Source organism: Sapajus apella, unplaced genomic scaffold (assembly GCF_009761245.1).
Source record: "Sapajus apella isolate SASKATOON/1434 unplaced genomic scaffold, GSC_monkey_1.0 scaffold69, whole genome shotgun sequence".
Lineage (NCBI taxonomy): Eukaryota > Metazoa > Chordata > Mammalia > Primates > Cebidae > Sapajus > Sapajus apella.
Window position 1 is genome coordinate 10,386,394 of NW_022437009.1, and position 16,901 is coordinate 10,403,294.

Here is a 16,901-nt window from a genome sequence, read left to right on the forward strand (position 1 = left end):
GCCTGTAATCCCAGCTACTCAGGAGGCTGAGGCAGGAGAATTGCCTGAACCCAGGAGGCGGAGGTTGCGCCGCGGTGAGCCGAGATCACGCCATTGCACTGCAGCCTGGGTAACAAGAGTGAAACTCCATCTCAAAAAAAAAAAAAAAAGTATCATTTACTGCAATGGGAATGAGTCACTTTTGTGTTCCTCAAAATGGACAGATTCCTTGAGTGGAATTAAATAGTTTCTGCAAAGCAGGCTCAGATGTCTCTGAAGAAAGCAAACAACAATGGAGCCAGAATAGCCCCAATATTAGTCCTGATTGATTGGCCTTGTAATGGCCTCAGCAGAAGCAATTTGTTGGCATGAAGTCAGAGCGCAATTGTTGAAAGACTGAAGGTTGGGATTAATGATATGAGTGAAACATAATTACCATAAGGAGTCAGTTAAAGGGAGGCTGCCTTGTAAAGTTTTTCAAAGGACAGCTATGAAATTTTTGTCAGCAGGGTTGTTAGATTCAGAGTGGCAGCAATGATCTGGAAAAAAAAGTACAAGAAAATTTTGTTTTCTACTAAGTGGTAGATGGAGAACATAAGAGGTCAGACGTAATAGGATGAGGGCCAGGTACAGTGGCTTGTGCCTATAATCCCAGCTACTCGGGAAGCTGAGGTCGGAAGATCACTAGATCCCACGAGTCTGAGGGTGCAGTGAGCTATGTACAATCACCTATGCAGGTGATTGAGCTATGTACCTATTGAGCTATGTACAATCGGCTGTGTACAATCACCTAAGCTATCCACCTCTGAAGTCAGTGTCTTCTGGAGCATGCCTAAAAATCTCAGTTTAACATTTCCAATGGCATGGGTGTCCAGTACTCAGGAGGAAATATTGTGTCTCTTTTAAGCTAGGAAATAATTAACCCAAGGATCCATATTTTGGAGTGTTACTGCTGGGTCAATTACTAACAATATCTGATGAGGTCCATTTTGTCAAGTCTCAAAGGCCGGTCTTTTTATCTCAGGTCTTTTCCAGAACACTAAATCTCTTGTTGTGAATCACAGGTGAGTGGTTTGGTACAATCCACTGCGCTCTAGCCTGGGCAACAAAGTGAGACCCTGGCTCTTAAAAAAAAAAAAAAGTAATAGGATGAAAATACGGAAGTTAACTGATATTTCACATGACTTCGAGGTAGAATAATAGCCAAGAAAGGGTGTTGAATGTTAATCTTTATCCAAAGTGCCGGGCAGAAACTATCCACCTCTGAAGTCAGCATCTTCTGGAGCAAGCCTAAGAATCTAACATTTCCAATGGCATTGGTGTGTAGTGGTCAGGAGGAAATATTGTATCTCTTTTAAGCTAGGAAATAATTAACCTAAGGATCCGTATTTTGGAGAATTACTGCTCGGTCAGTTACTAACAATATCTGATAAGGTCCATTTCATCGAGTCTCAAAGGCCGTCTTTTTATATCAGGTCTTTTCCAGAACACTAAATCTCTTGTTGTGAATCATAGGTGAGTGGATTGGAAATGTAGATCATATCTGTTGATGATAAAGCTGAAGGTATTCTATGACTCCCTGGCAGTTCTTAATCATATTTCATTATAATTGTAATAGAGCCAAATCTAAGATTGGTGGTGAAATTTTCAAATACATGGATGGGCCATTTTTCTTTTTCCTTTTTTTAGAGACAGGGTGTTGCTATGTTCCCAGGCTGGAGTGCAGTAGCTATTCACAGGTGCAGTCACAGTGCACTACAGCCTCAAACTCTTGGCATCAAGCAATCTCCCACCTCAGCCTCCTGAGTAGCTAAGACTACAGACACGAACCACCACACCCAGCTTGGCCTCGTATTAATTCATAAGGAGGTCACCTGTGGGTCCCAGAAAGGGTTGATCTTGTACACACTGAAGCTAAAGGTAAGATTTTTTTTTTCAATTTGAAAGCAGGTACTGTTTATTAACTGACCAGCTTAGCAAAATAATCATGGAAGACAGTCTTCTAATAAACCTGTTGATCTGGTTCTCCCTGTTGCCAGAATCTCCACCTTCTACAAAATAGGTGGTCTTTTTCTTCATTCTGCCCCGTGGAGAAGATAATTTGAAGGGCCACAGGAAGTTACTTGCTTCTTTTTTTTTTTTTTAATTGAGATGGAGTCTCATTTTGTCACCCAGGCTGGAATGCAGTGGTGCAATCTTGGCTCACTGCAACATCCGTCTCTGGGGTTCAAACAGTTCTCCTACCTCAGCCTCTCAGGTAGCTGGGATTACTGGCACACACCACCACGCCTGGTTAATTTTTGCATTTTTAGTAAAGACGAGGTTTCACCACGTTGGCCAGGCTGGTCTCGAACTCCTGACCTCAGGTGATCCACCCACCTTGGCCTCCGACAGTGCTGGGATTACAGGCGTGAGCCATTACACCTGGCCTATTTGCATCTTTGAAGCATTTCCCAACAGTATAGAGAGCATCAAATAATCTCTTTATGCCATGAACACCCAAACTTTTCCCACTTCCAAATTTTTTCACTTTTCTACTTTTTGGAATCAAGGGTTTGCTCTGACAGTTAAAAATGGCCTCTTTGAATCCTCCGAGACCCCTCTTTTCTGTATAATTGCAGGAGCACTGATCTTGGTGAATGCTTCTTGGGTTAGCATAGCGGTCAGTTAAAGTATTACTAGAAATTCTAGGTCTTTGTGCGTTGAACGGTGGTCTACTTTTATTACAGCTATTTCCTTAGGTAACAGCAAAGCAGTTGGCAGTTTTATTTTTAACCTGTCATCCAATTTTTGGAGGTTTTTGTGGAGGTTAGAAAACCCTTCATTTCCAAAGCATTTCAAAGTCACAGACTCCCTAAAAGTGCATCTGCCATTAGTGTATATGCTTACTCTTTTACATTTTACCAGCCAGCATACCCAGATGAGGGCAATTATTTTAGTCATTGGGGCTGATTTAATTTCTGGAGAGGTCTCTACTTTAAGGGTGAATTTAGGTCTGTGATAGCATTTTTAAATATGAACAAATAAAATCAGGTCAGGGATATCCAAGGGAATTTCTAACAAGACATTTTAAGAATATGTGAAAAACACTGTGAGTTAACAGAATAATTTGGTGAAAAAAAGAACCTCCAGTAATCTGGGTATAAAACAACTGAGTCATTTTACATGGCAGAGCCAAATCCTAATTTTACTCCTATAGTACATCATTTTCTAATAGATTTTAATAAAGACTCTATTAATATTCCTTTATTTGTATGCATTTAGGTATACAAACATATATAAATACATAAATAAGTAATAAAGCCTTTTTTTAAGTTGTAATAAAAACACTTAAAGTGAGATCTACTTGTTACCGGTGGAGGGTGTTCAGGTTCTTGGAGTTTGGAACAAAAAATTGGACAGAATGCACAAACAAAGCAAGGAGAGAATGAAGGAACAAAAGCAGAGATTTGTTGAAAATGAAAGTGCACTTCACAGGGTGGGAGCAGGCGAGCATAGGGCTTCAAGAACCTGGTTACAGAATCTTCTGGGGTCCAAAGACCCGCTAGAAGTTTCCCATTGGCCATTAGGTGTTTGCCCCATGCAAATGAATAGTGGACTACAATCAGTCTGATTGGTTGAGGACAGCAACCAATCAGAGGCTGAAGTGAAGTTACATAGTTACACTCCTAGGCAAATATCTGATTGGTTGCAACTGTCAATATTCTATCTGCAGAGCAGAAAAGCAGGGGGGTTTGCAAAGGGAGTAGCCTCTGGTCCTTCTGTTACTTAAGTGGGGAAAGTTAGGATTTTCCTTTGGATTTGGTTCTAGGAAGTCAGCGTGAATCGGCCTTAGATTCCCTGCCCAAACCCTATTCTCCTGCCTCATACTCTCTTAACAAATTTTTAAGTACACGGGTACACAGTATTGTTAACTATGAGCACAGTGCGGTACAGCAGATCTTTAGAACATGTTTATCTTGTATAACTGAAACTTTATACCTCTTGAATAGCACCTCTTCATTTTGTTACCAAAACACCTGGGATTCAGTCTGGGTCCTGCTGTTTGCTGCACAGAGAGCCAGTTGGTCAGTACTGTGCACAGAGTAAGTGCTTGATAAATGTACCCCATCTTTGGCCTATGCCAGGCTCTGTCCCTTCATAGCTGTTAGACCTCTGCAGCTGATATTTGGGTTTATGAGTTCTCACCCAGGATCCCCCACAGCTCTGATATTTTCTTTCTTTCTTTCTTTTTTGTTTTCAAGACAGAGTCTTGCCCCGTTGCCCAGGCTAGAGTGCTGTGACATGACCTTGGCTCACTGCAACAAGACTCAAGCAATCCTCCCATCTCAGCCTCACAAGTAGCTGGGAATACAGGCATATATCACTATGCCTGGCTAATTTTTGTGTTTTTTGTTGAGATGAGGTTTTGCCATGTTGCACAGGCTGGCCTAGAACTTCTGGCCTCAAGTGATCAACCTGCCTTGGCCTCCTAAAGTGCTGGGATTACAGGCGTGAGCCACCATGCCCAGCCCAGCACTGATATTTTCTGAGATTTGATCTCATACTTGGCTGCAGGCTTTTTACCTAATTCCTTTGAGAACAATCCTGCCTCTGCTACATTTGGCCAGCCTTTGGAAGGGGTCTCCAGCTCTCTGCCAGCCACCTCACCCTACTCAGACAGAGGGCCCAACTCTACCTCAAACCAGCGGAGGTGGAAAGGAGTCTTTCTTCCTGCTGTTTGTCTGAAGCTGCAGGTCATCCCTAAGTGCAAGTAGCAGTCTAGGTGCCCCTGCACCCTGGACCACCCTTCTCCCTGGCCTCTGTTCCTGGGTGTCTTGAGGAACATAATTTCTTGATCACCAATTTAAGTATGATGGTGGTGTTTAGGAAAAAGTTATGTTCCCTTTAAAGAAGGGGCTTATTTGCTTTTGCTAATAATCCCAGCCAATACTTACTATGACATGTCTGCTATGTATACCTCCTGACCAAATTCTCAAAACATCTCTTTGAATTACTTCTTTCTTCCCTCATTTGTCGGATGAGAAAACTGAGGCTCAGGAAAATGAAGTAACTTGCCCAAGGACACACAGCTAACACATCTTCTAGTTGCATCTGACCTGTCCCATCAACCCCAAGGCCTGGGTCTACCCAGGACACCACATGCCTCCAAAGGGCCACAGGGTGAAACCACAGGACCCAAAGAGTCAACACCAATCCAAGATTTTCCAGACATCGGGGGGCTGATAGTAGACAAACTTGGCACTAAGCAAGAGGCCCTCAAGTGTCACGGTAGGCATTTCTTAGAATTCTTTGTGTCTTTTGTTTTCATTACCAGCAAGAAATGCTACTTCACAAGGCTGGAAACTTTCAGTGTAATGTAGCTCCTATAAACCCATGTTAACCCAGGAGTAAACAAGGCAGCAACATGCCAGAAAGAAACCTGGGCCCCAGTGCGTGGGAAAACTTCAGAGCAGTGCACTGGGGCACACAAACATCATTGGCTGTTAAAAAGCTCCCCGTGTTGAGTCTTTGGGGTTTACTGCTGCTGTTTCCCTAAATCCAAAGAAAGTGCACATAGAGAGAATCAGGTCAAGTGGGGGAGGCAATGAGTTGGATCTGGCAGGAATGCAAAGCAGGTTGTAGAGACGGCCCCAGAACACGGAAGTTGGGCCATAGATGCATGCAGGGGTCTCACCTGGGGTTGGGGGCAAGCAGGAATCTCCAGGTAGCAATCTTAGTGGTGGTGAGGTTCTGGCAACTCTGCCTGTGGTGCAGCCTCAGGGGTTAGGGACGTCCCCCAGAGGACGGCGAGGGAGACTAGGGGTGTCAGTAGAAGATCCGGGATTCCAGGTTGCCTCCAGCCTGGCTAAGAACTGGCGCATCAAACCGGAAGCAAAGGTGATGCTTTCTCATGCGGACGACGCTGGGTGGGAAGGAAAGGCTGTGGTCTTGTGGCACACGCAAAGTGTGTGGGGTCAGGATCCCCAGCTCCCGGAACCCTCAGCAGAGAGACCAACCTCAGCTCACCAGCTGCTGCCCCTGGGCGGTTGGCGCTTCGCCTGAGTCTCTGGCGCTGGCCCAGCCCCGCAGGCAGAGGCACGGGATGTTGATGCAATATTTGGGGATGGCTGAACCCAAGCAGGAGGTGCAGCCTCTACCCGAGAGGGGGTGCAGGCCAGAGACGAGTGGGAGAGAAGCCTGGAGTCTCCTCTGGCCCACGGGCCCCCTACCTGCCCCTCAGCAGCCTGGGATGACTGGCGAACCCGGCAGAACCCACGTTTACTAGACTCCACAGCTACTGGGAGGGCTACGAGTTTAACCGTAAGGCCTAAATCTCTGCCCGATTTCTGGGAAAGGCGACTCCAGCAGCGCGCCCTGGTGGCCAACCGTGCAGCTCTCAGGTAGGGAAAGACCCGCGGGTTTCCTGCCGCCTGCGGGATCCCCTGCCCAGTCCTGCGAGCGCTGCTCTGCTCTCAGCGCTAGCCAGCAGCAAGGAGCACGGCTGTGACCGCAGCAGAGGGCCAGCGCGTTAGGCGCCACCTCGCAGCTGCAGCTCTTTGGGCTTTTCGGTTCTTTGCGCCGGAACTTAAGCCACGTTCCCTAGGGGCCAGGAAAGAGATTTGGGGCATCCCTTGGTGCAACCCCAGACAGCAGCATTCAGAGAAGATTGGCTACCCTTTATTCAGTAGCTGAATGCTGCCACCTGCGCCTATTATTTTATTCCTTACCACCTCTCCATGAAATAAGTAGTGTCATTAGCCTCTTTTTACTGGTAAGAGCACTGAGGCCTTTTTCTTTCTCTCTCTTTTTTTTACATTGACGTGAAATTCACGTAATATAAAGTGAACCATTTTAAAGCGAACAATTCCGTGGCAATTAATGCATTTACAATGTTGGGCAACCACTACCTCTATCTAGTTTCAAAACATTTTCATCACCCCCAAAAGACACCCCATACACATTAAGCTGTTGCTCCCCATCACTCCACTTCCCCCTGACCCTGGAAACCACCAATCTGTAAATGTCTCTACAGATGTTATTATTCTGTCTATTTCATATAAATACAGTCATACAACACGTGATCTTTGTGTCTGGCTTCTGTTAGTATAATGTTTTCCAGGTTCATCCACCGAATGGAAGCATCAGTATTCCTTTTATGGCTGAATGATATTCCATTATATGGATATAACACATGTTGTTTATCCATTTATTTGTTGATGCACATTTGGGCTATTTTCACCTTTTGGCTATTGTGAATATTATGGCTGTACACATGAGTGTGTGTGTATATATGTATGTGCTGTACACATGAGTGTGTGTGTATATATAGATATATGCTGTACACATGAGTGTGTGTGTATATATGTATATGCTGTACACATGAGTGTGTGTGTATATATATATATGCTGTACACATGAGTGTATGTGTATATATATATGCTGTACACATGAGTGTGTGTGTATATATATATGCTGTACACATGAGTGTGTGTGTATATATATATGCTGTACACATGAGTGTGTGTGTGTATATATATATATGCTGTACACATGAGTGTGTGTGTATATATATATGCTGTACACATGTGTGTGTATATATATATATGCTGTACACGAGTGTGTGTGTATATATATATGCTGTACACATGAGTGTGTGAATATATATATACATACACATATATATATATATATATTTTTTTTTGAGACAGAGTCTCACTCTGTCACCCGGGCTGGAGTGCAATGGCACAATCTCAGCTCACTGCAACACCTCCACTTCCCAGGTTCAAGCAATTCTCCTGCCTCAGCCTCCTGAGTAGCTGGGATTACAAGCATGTAATCTGGCTCTTTTTTTGTTGTTGTTATTGTTGTTGTTAGTAAAAACAGGGTTTCGCCATGTTGGTCAGGCTGGTCTTGAACTCCTGACCTCAGGTGATTCACCTGCCTCGGCCTCCCAAAGTGCTGGGATTACAGGCATGAGCCACCATGCCCAGAGAGTATACATATATTTTTGAAGTGCCAGTTTTCACTTCTTTGGGGAATATACCTAGGAGGGAGTTGTTGGGCCATGTGGCAATTCTATGTCTAACCTTTTGAGGAATCATCGAACTGTTTTTCCTAGTGGCTGTGCCACTGTCTGTTTCTACGAGCAGTTATGAGAGCTCCAGTTTCCCCACATCCTTGCAACGCTGCTTTTCCATTCTTGCCCTATTGCAGTCATCCTAGTGGGTGTGAAGTTGCACTGAGACTTATGTGGATAGGGTGGGTGAGACTGAGAAACCCAAGGCCTATAGTTTGGATAGAAACACACTTTCTGCATGTCTGTCGCTCTTCACTGGCCCTACCGCCTCCCCTTTAGCAGCCCATGCCAGCCCCAACCGTTACTCCATAGAGGTGGCAAACCTTCTTTTCTATACCCTGCCACACGGCGAGCTCCCGGTCATCCTCTTTAGGGCAAATCTCCTCCGTCAGAGGGCGATCATTTTGTCTCTCACCTTAATACCAAGAACCTAACCTTGGAGCCCCAAGTGTCCTTCCCGCGCTCTGCTATGGCCCTGTGTCCATGAACTTCCCTACCCAAGATCAACAGGGTTCCCAGAGCTAAGCACCCACGGGGAGCTAAATATTGGACTAAGTGTCATGGGACAAGCTTCCTGTCCCAGCATAGCCTCTCTCTCTCTGAGGGAGGCAAGGGGACTCCTCTGGTTTCCATCTCAGGGATGCAGTGGTCTGAAGTGAAGGGCAGTGCCGTCTTCTTCCATTGTGGGCCTTTGGAGCACTGACCCCACACCAGAGCATAATGGGAAGATGTCCACAACACAGTCCTCAAATGCCTTCCTCCCTCCCCCTCCTCCTTCAGGCTCTCTCTATCCTTACGGTCTGAGCAAAGCCCATCTCTTCCTTGGAGAGTTATCCACGTGCCCCAGACCCTAGAGTTTCCTCCCTGCCCTGACCGCCCACAGCCCATGTAAGCCCCTTCCTGGGCTCTTAGCAAGGAGCTTTATCCCCTTGACTAGGACTGGGGTGTGACCAGCCTGTGAGGGTGACAATTAGACCTTCCTCAAAACTCTGAGGGTTATGGAAAAAGCCACTCAGAGATGAAATGAACACCCACAGAAAGGCCAGGTTCAGTGGCTCATGCCTGTAATCCGAGCACTTTGGGAGACCAAGGTGTGTGGATTGCTTGAGGCCAGGAGTTGGAGACAAGCCTGGGCAATATGTCAAGACCTCATCTCTATAAAAAAACACAAAAATTAGCTGGGTGTGGTGGTGTGCACCTGTAGTCCCAGTTACCTGGGAGGATTGCTTAAGCCAAACAGTGGAGGTTGTAGCGTGCCACCCAGGGCTATAGAGCAAGACCCTGCCTCAAAAAAGAAAAATAAAACATGTCTGCAGACATCATCTAGCAATCCAGAGGCATGCCACATGAAGAGCAGGAAGAGCCTGGAAACCCAATTAGGTTTTGCTGATGTGAAAGAAGACATGGCCTAATCACATGTGGCCCATGTATCTGAAGGAAAAATGTGGTCACAAAATAATGGGGTGGCGTAGGGCCTGGAACAGGACCTCCAAAAAGCCAGTGTGGAGCTCAGCACCACCCCCTCATCTCAGCTCCTGAGCCTGCTCCTGCTCTTCTGCTCCCAGCCCCATCAGCCAACTCCCATTTATCTTATTTCTTTCCTAAATAACTTTTCTTTTTTAACTCTTACGGCAGCACTGTGCAGTATGTACTAGCGTTATCCGTCTTTCACAGGTGGTTATCCTAATCCACAGAGAAATTAACGAAGAAAGTGTGTCCACCTCAGCTAGCCGCAGGACAGCTCTCCTAGTAAGGATCCTGGCGTGAGCCTAAGCTGTATCTCTCACTGGAGAGGTCATACATGAGCCAATCTGCCTACCGGGCTGGTGGGTGGGGCCCCAAGTGTGCCCACTGCTGAGTTAGTGGGCATGGGTGCCTGGAGAGGGTGCCCCAGCCCTTCCATTCCCAGAAGCCAGCCTCAGGCAGGAGGAACTGTTCTCAAGTGGTACTGCCACCCTGTGGACCAGGTGGGTACTGCATAAGGACAACCAGCCAAGGGGAAGCAGGAGCTGAAACCCAGCCTAGACTCGGCTCACCCAAGAACTCGCGCTGCACAGCTGCAGCCACCTGGAGAGAGAGACACCCTTGTTTACCAAAAGATGCCCTCCGTTCTTTGAGCGTTCAGGGGTATATCTGCCCAGAAGGACTCACGCAAAGGTGGCAGGAGGGTGTTTCAGCTCTGGGTTTGTGCGTGACCCCAGGGCTCAAGCAGCCCAGCAAGGTAACTGGTACACAAGGAGACGATGTGACAGAAGGAAATGAGAGAGCCATGCACCGGGATTCTTGAAGCTGGGGGCTCTGGTCCGCAAGGCTGACTACTCTGGGGACACAGAGGCATGAATATGCACATGCCCACGGCAACCCGAGGCGCCTGGGCAGCCCTGTGGGCACTGAGCCATATTCAGCTGCAGGACACAATTCGCATGGAGCTGGGGCTGCTGGAGCTTCAGTTGATTTACAAACTCATGTAGGATGCTGCCTGGAATGTTCACACCTGGTTAGGTGACATCCTCCAAGAGTAGGCACAAGAACTAGTGGCATCAGTGAGAATGCAGCTGCACGTGCACCCTCAGGCTGTGGGTGCTCCAGGGACCCCCGGCCAGGCTGACGCGGATGTCAGGTGGGTTACATGCTGCACAAGAGCCTCTGGCTGATCAGGGACTGCAGGCCAGCTTGTGCTCTGCTGGCCAGGCTGTGCTCCCCAGCGTGAGGCTGTGTCTACCCAAGAAAGAGACATCTTTTGCTTCCTCCCTTCCTTCCTTCGTTCCTTTCTTCCTTTTTTTTTTTTTTTTTGAGATGGAGCTTCACTCTTGTTGCCCAAGCCAGAGTGCAATGGTGTGATCTCGGCTCACCGCAACCTCCGCCTCCCGGGTTCAAGAGATTCTCCTGCCTCAGCCTCCCAAGTAGCTGGGATTACAGGTGTGTGCCACCATGCCTGGCTAATTTTTTGTATTTTTAGTGGAAACAGAGTTTCACCATGTTAGCCACTGCTGACCTCAGTTGATCTGCCCGCCTCAGCCAACCAAAGTTCTGGGATTACAGGTGTGAGCCACCTCGCCTGACCAGGGATATCTTTTTCTAAACACATAAAGGCACTTTCTGGGCTAGGAGGGCTCTGCTCGGGTGCACAGGGGTGCAGAGGAGAAGGAGGCCCAGGGCTGACCCAGACTCTTCAAAACCCTGGTTCCGGCGGGCTTCTGGTTGACTTTTTTAAAAATCTTGTGCTTGTTGCTTGGAGTATTTATTGTAAGCTGATAAGTAGCTTATCAGCTCCTGTGTGCTGGGTTAGAGGGAGTTCAGTTCGCTCCTGTGGGCGGTCACATTTGCATAAGGGGACAGAGCGAGGACCTGCCCAGTGGCCTCCTGAACACTGGCCCTTCAATGAATACCATGAGTAGCCTCTCCTGTTCTCCCCCCTCCTCCTTCCACCACGCCCAGCACCTGTTTCTCTCCCAACTAACTTCCATCCTGACTCCAGGCTCTGAGGAAAGAGCTGCCGCGAGCCAGGCAGCAGGTATTGGCCTCCTGGCCTGCTGGGAAGAACGAAGGGGTGGGTAGAGAGGGAGGCAGTGAAGAAGCCATCAGGAGGCTGCTGGGAGCAGCCCACGCTACGAGGCAAGAAATATTCCCCACAAGGGAGCAGTTGGTGGGCCGCTGGGTATTGCCCTGGGTTCTCCTGCTACCCTGTGACAGAAGCTGAAGGTCACTCATCTCAGTCGTATCCTGGCTGGGTGTCGCTGTGTCTCAGCCAATGTGGGATTCAGATGCTCTGAGACAGCCTGGTCGTGCGGGATTCTGGAGGTTGCTGGTCCTCTGGAAACGTACATCACAATGGCTGTGCTTGGAATCTGGAGTCGGATAGGCCTGGAGCCAATTCCTGGCTCTACCGCATGCCTGCTGAGTGACCAAAGCCGATTACTTAATTTCTCTGTGCATTAGGATAACCATCTGTGAAATACGGATAACGCTGGTACATACTGCACAGTGCTATTGTGAGAGTTAAAAAAGAAAAGTTATTCAGGAAAGAAATGAGATAAATGGGAGTTGGCTGATGGGGCTGGGAGCAGAAGAGCAGGAGCAGGTTCGAGAGGGGCTGAGATAAGGGTTGGGATGGGGGCAAGCCTCCACGGCTGCTCAGGAGGTGCACTGGGTTTCAGAGCCAGCAGAGGCTCTCCCAGAGGATGCACAGGCCCAAGGTGGGAGGAGGAACAGAGAGGAGGCAGCTCAGCAGAGTTAAAGAGACACATGGGGCCAGGCACGGTGGCTCACACCTGTAATGCCAGCATTTTGGGAGGCTGAGGCGGGTGAATCACCTGAGGTCGGGGGTTCAATTCCAGCCTGGCCAACTTGGTGAAACCCCATCTCTACTAAAAATACAAAAATTAGCCAGGCATGGTGGTGGACAGCTGTAGTCCCAGCTACTTGGGAGGCTGAGGTAAGAGAATCACTTGAACCCAGGAGGCAGATGTTGAAATGAACCACGATTGCACCGCTGCACTCCAGCCTGGATGACAAGAGTGAAACTCTGTCTCAAAAAGAAAAAAAATCTTAAAAAAAATTTTTTTTAAAAAGAGAGACACATGGGCTTTGAAAGTCTTAGTGACCCCGTCAAAGCCCAGACCTCACACCCTGCTCCACCCTCGCCAGCCCTACCTCAGCTTCACTGTCACCTAGAGCCATCCTCCCACCCCCACTACAGGCCTCTGGCCAGGCCCTGACTCAAATCTCCAGCAGGTCCCAAACGGAACTCAAAGATAAGAGCACTGGGCTGGGAGTCCAGCACCAGGTGCTCACTCCACTCACCACCTCCTAGCCACGTGACCAGGCAAAGCATGGGACTCTCTGACGTCGGTACCATTATCCGTTATGGACATGTAACATTTTATGGCTTTTGTTTAGCTCACACCTGGTTCCAAAAGGATTTGAGGCTGCCGGGAGGAATAATCACACTCTTGATCAACTCATAAGGCTGTTGCAAAAATTAAATGTGGAAAATCATAAAGCACAAAGCCAGCATGGTATTATTGCTATTTTCTCCAAAAAGGAATTAGCCCACCTTTCTCTGCTCCCCAGGGGAGTTTCTGACCTAGGTCCATAGTGGTTCAAGTCCCCTGTGCTTGAACTCCGCTTTGTAAATAGCATTTAGGCCAGGCGCAGTGGCTCACGCCTGTAATCCCAGCACTTTGGGAGGCCGAGACAGGTGGATCACGAGGTCAAGAGATCAAGACCATCCTGGTCAATATGGTGAAACCCCATCTCTACTAAAAATACAATAAAAAAATTAGCTGGGCATGGTGGCGCGAGCCTGTAGTCCCAGCTTCTTGGGAGGCTGAGGCAGGAGAATTGCCTGAACCCAGGAGACGGAGGTTGCGGTGAGCCGAGATCGAGCCATTGCACTCCAGCCCAGGTAACAAGAGCGAAACTCCGTCTCAAAAATAAATAAATAAATAAATAGCATTTAATCTGTATAGCAAACCAATACATGTGGACCTTGATATCTTCATTTGATAGATCAGAGAACCAAAGCTCAGAGTTCCTAGAATTTGTTCAGGACCTCATGGCTAATAAATGACAGCTGTACCATGGGATAGACTCCGGGGATCGCAAACCCAGCACCTGCCTGGCAGTGTATGGACTGGGATGAGTAGAAGGCAACTGGGAGGAGTCTGGCTAGTGGCCACCTCAGGGCATTCACAGGGCATTGTCAGAAGGCACCAGCCAATCACAATCCTGTGACGACCTCTGCCACCACTGTCTTAGCTACTGGTCTCAGCCTCCCCACAAAATCTCCCCTACGCCCACACTGCCACCGGCCAAGTCCTTGTCAATCACACCTGGGATGTGGCAGGAGCCTCCTCCATGACCCTTCTGCCTCCAGATTCACCCACACTGATCCATCTGCTCATCAGAGCCTGACCCTGTCCCTTCTTCGAGCACCCCACCCCTAGAGGAATCCCCCTCAACCAGACATGTACCCCAGGAACCAAGATAGAGTAGGAGGAACAAAGATTTTGCAGCCTGACGGTTCTGGGGTCAGATCCCAGCTCTGGCACTCATTAGCTGAGTCATCTTGGATAAATTACATAACCTCCCGAACCTCATTCTCCCTGTTGACGTGAGGGAGTTTGATGATAGATATCATGCAGAGTTCTAGGAGCTGGAAGTACATTCACGCTTACAAAGAGCTCAATCCAATGCCAGGTGCTTGTAGGTATTTTCCCCCACCATGGCAAACACATAGTAGACACACCAGCACACCCCAACAGTAGCTTGAGACCCAGGCTGGGAATGGATTGGCAGTCACTCCCCTTTGCATATCTCCTCCAAGCCTGGGAAGTCAGGGAGGAGGGCTGACTTGCCCAACTAATAAACAGAACACTCAGGTTTAAACTCAGGTCAGCCTCTCATCCACAAAGAGGAGACAGACATTCCAGTTGTGTGTGTCTATTGCACAGATTCAGGGAAGGTGCCAGTGGCAGTAGGAGCTGTTCTGCATCTGCCCGGTCTATTTAGGGAGCCAGGAGAGCTGAAGGTGATAGCAAGACCAAGAACTGAGCCGACCCCTCTGGCCCAGAGCGGGGCTGTGGGGCTGAGACATTGTAAGTAAGTCCTTTATAGACCCTGCATCTGATTCTTGGAGGCCCCACCCTCACTTGCACTTAAAATGCACCCACACCCCCTCTTTAAATATAACTCTGCTTTGCTTTAAAGGGGTTTTTAGAAATTTGCATTTGAGATTATTTGACTATGAGTAACTCATTTACTATTGGCTATAGTTTTTCTTTAATCATGTTGCATATTCTGGAACTCATGTCAAAAATCCAACTTACAAATTGTTTGCAAATATAATGGCATGTGACTTAAATATTAAAGTTGGCATGCTACTTTCTGCAGGCATTTCATTAAACATTTGTCAATTTCAACTCTGATTTTTTTTTTCATATTTTGCAGCCCTCAAAGTTTTTCTTTCAGCGCTCCCATGTTGCCCAGGGGGGCTTTGAGGGTCTGTCAGGAGAAGACAGGTATGCGCACAAAAAAGGCACTTGGATTGTCCCCGTCTCTAGACCTGCAGGCTGCCTGCTTCAGGTCCGGCTGCAGAGACCACCCACCCCAGTTTGTCCAGGGCATCCTAATTTGGGCAATCGCACTCTCATTTTGAAAACAAAGTGATTTGTCAAACATTGGATTAAAAGTGAGTTAATGCTTAAACCTTTCTTGGAATCTCATATGAAGACATTCATAAGTGAGGCAATACTTTGAGTAAATGTCCTGACGTCGGGCTTAGAAATCAGGATTACTGTTACCCTAGCCAAGCACCTTTACCCCTCCTACCCCAGCCTGGGGGCCTAGATAGCTCCCCACTTGCTCCCCTCCACTCCCCCAGGAGTGGGCACAGAGAGGTGCCCCTGTGCAGGGCATGTGAGGTGTGTCCTGGCATCCGGCCCTCATACTTCCCAGTCTGAAAGCTTTAGGGACGGATGAGGGACAGTCCTCGGTGTCAACTTCACTCAGGACAGGTCCCAAACACTGGAAGGAGGCAGGTTGGGTTGCCTGTTTCAGTTACTCCCTCTGCCACCCAGCATCCTCCCCCCTCCCCCATTCCATGTAAGATCTGGCCCCTGACCAGAAAGAAGATGTGGGCTCCTTCACACACGAAGGCACACAGAGGAGGTTGGGAGGAGGGGTGGGGGGCGGAGTTCCAAAAGAAGAGAGGAAGTGGCCAGTTGGCGTGGAGGGCAAGGAAATGACTTTTTATCTCAGCTCACATACCTTGATTCATTTCTATCAAGAACAGTAAAAAAAATTCTACCTTGGACCTGATGATTTCACTCTGGGCATCCAGACTGAGGGAATAATCTGGAGAGCTTTATGCAAAGATAGTAATAGCTAATATTTACTGAGTTCTTGCTTAGTGCTTTCTTTCTAGTGGCTGAATGAATCCAAAATCAACCTGTGAGAAAGTGCTATTATTATCCCCATGAAATGGGCGAGGACCTGGAGGCACAGAGAAGGGAAGTAACTTGCGTAAGGTCACACAGCCTGAAAGTCGTGGAGCCAAAAATCAAACCCAGAGTGCACACTGTTGGTCACATCAGGGCCACAGTTATTCTTTTTTTTTTTTTTTTGAGACGGAGTTTCGCTGTTTTTGCCCAGACTGGAGTGCAATGGCACGATCTTGGCTCACCGCAACCTCCGCCTCCTGGGTTCAAGCAATTCTCCTGCCTCAGCCTCCTGAGTAGCTGGGACTACAGGCACGCACCATCATGCCCAGCTAATTTTTGTATTTTTAGTAGAGACGGGGTTTCACTATGTTGACCAGGATGGTCTCGATCTCTTGACCTCGTGATCCACCCGCCTCGGCCTCCCAAAGTGCTGGGATTATAGGCGTGAGCCACCGCGCCCGGCCCACAGTTATTCTTAACAGAGGAGAGCTGTGATTATAAACCATGGGAGGCTCACCAGGGGGTGGTGCACAGTAGTTCACATTCATATTTGCAGAGTATTTTAATGACATGTGAAACGACTTAAGTTAAAATAATTTTTAAAACAGGCTGGGGTCAGGCACAGTGGCTCACGCCTATAACCCCAGCACTTTGGAAGGCCGAGGAGGGTGGATCACCTGAGTCAGGAGTTCCAGACCAGCCTGGCCAACATGGTGAAACCCCATCTCTACTAAAAATACAAAAATTTCGCCAGGCGTGGTGGTGTCATGTTCCTGTAATTCCAGCTGCTTGGGAGGCTGACGCAGAATAGGTGAACCTGGAAGGCAGAGGCAAAGGTTACAGTGAGCTGAGATTGCGCCATTGCACTACAGCCTGGGCAACAGAGTGAGACACTATCTCAAAAAGGAAAAAAAAAAGCT

The 16,901-nt window shown here is 47.9% G+C and overlaps 1 long non-coding RNA gene across 3 annotated transcripts in view; it reads right to left on the reverse strand.

Annotated features, from left to right (window-relative positions):
- LOC116531153 overlaps positions 1-6,310 on the reverse strand; it is an 8,709-nt gene extending 2,399 nt beyond the window's left edge. Inside the window, exons 1-3 of one of the 3 annotated variants that reach the window (XR_004260295.1) lie at positions 5,979-6,310; positions 5,657-5,725; positions 416-518 (exon numbers count right to left, since the gene is read on the reverse strand). This is a non-coding gene — a long non-coding RNA (uncharacterized LOC116531153). The other 2 variants (XR_004260294.1, XR_004260296.1) reach the window with 2 other exon arrangements.
- Between the last annotated feature and the right edge of the window lie 10,591 nt (positions 6,311-16,901).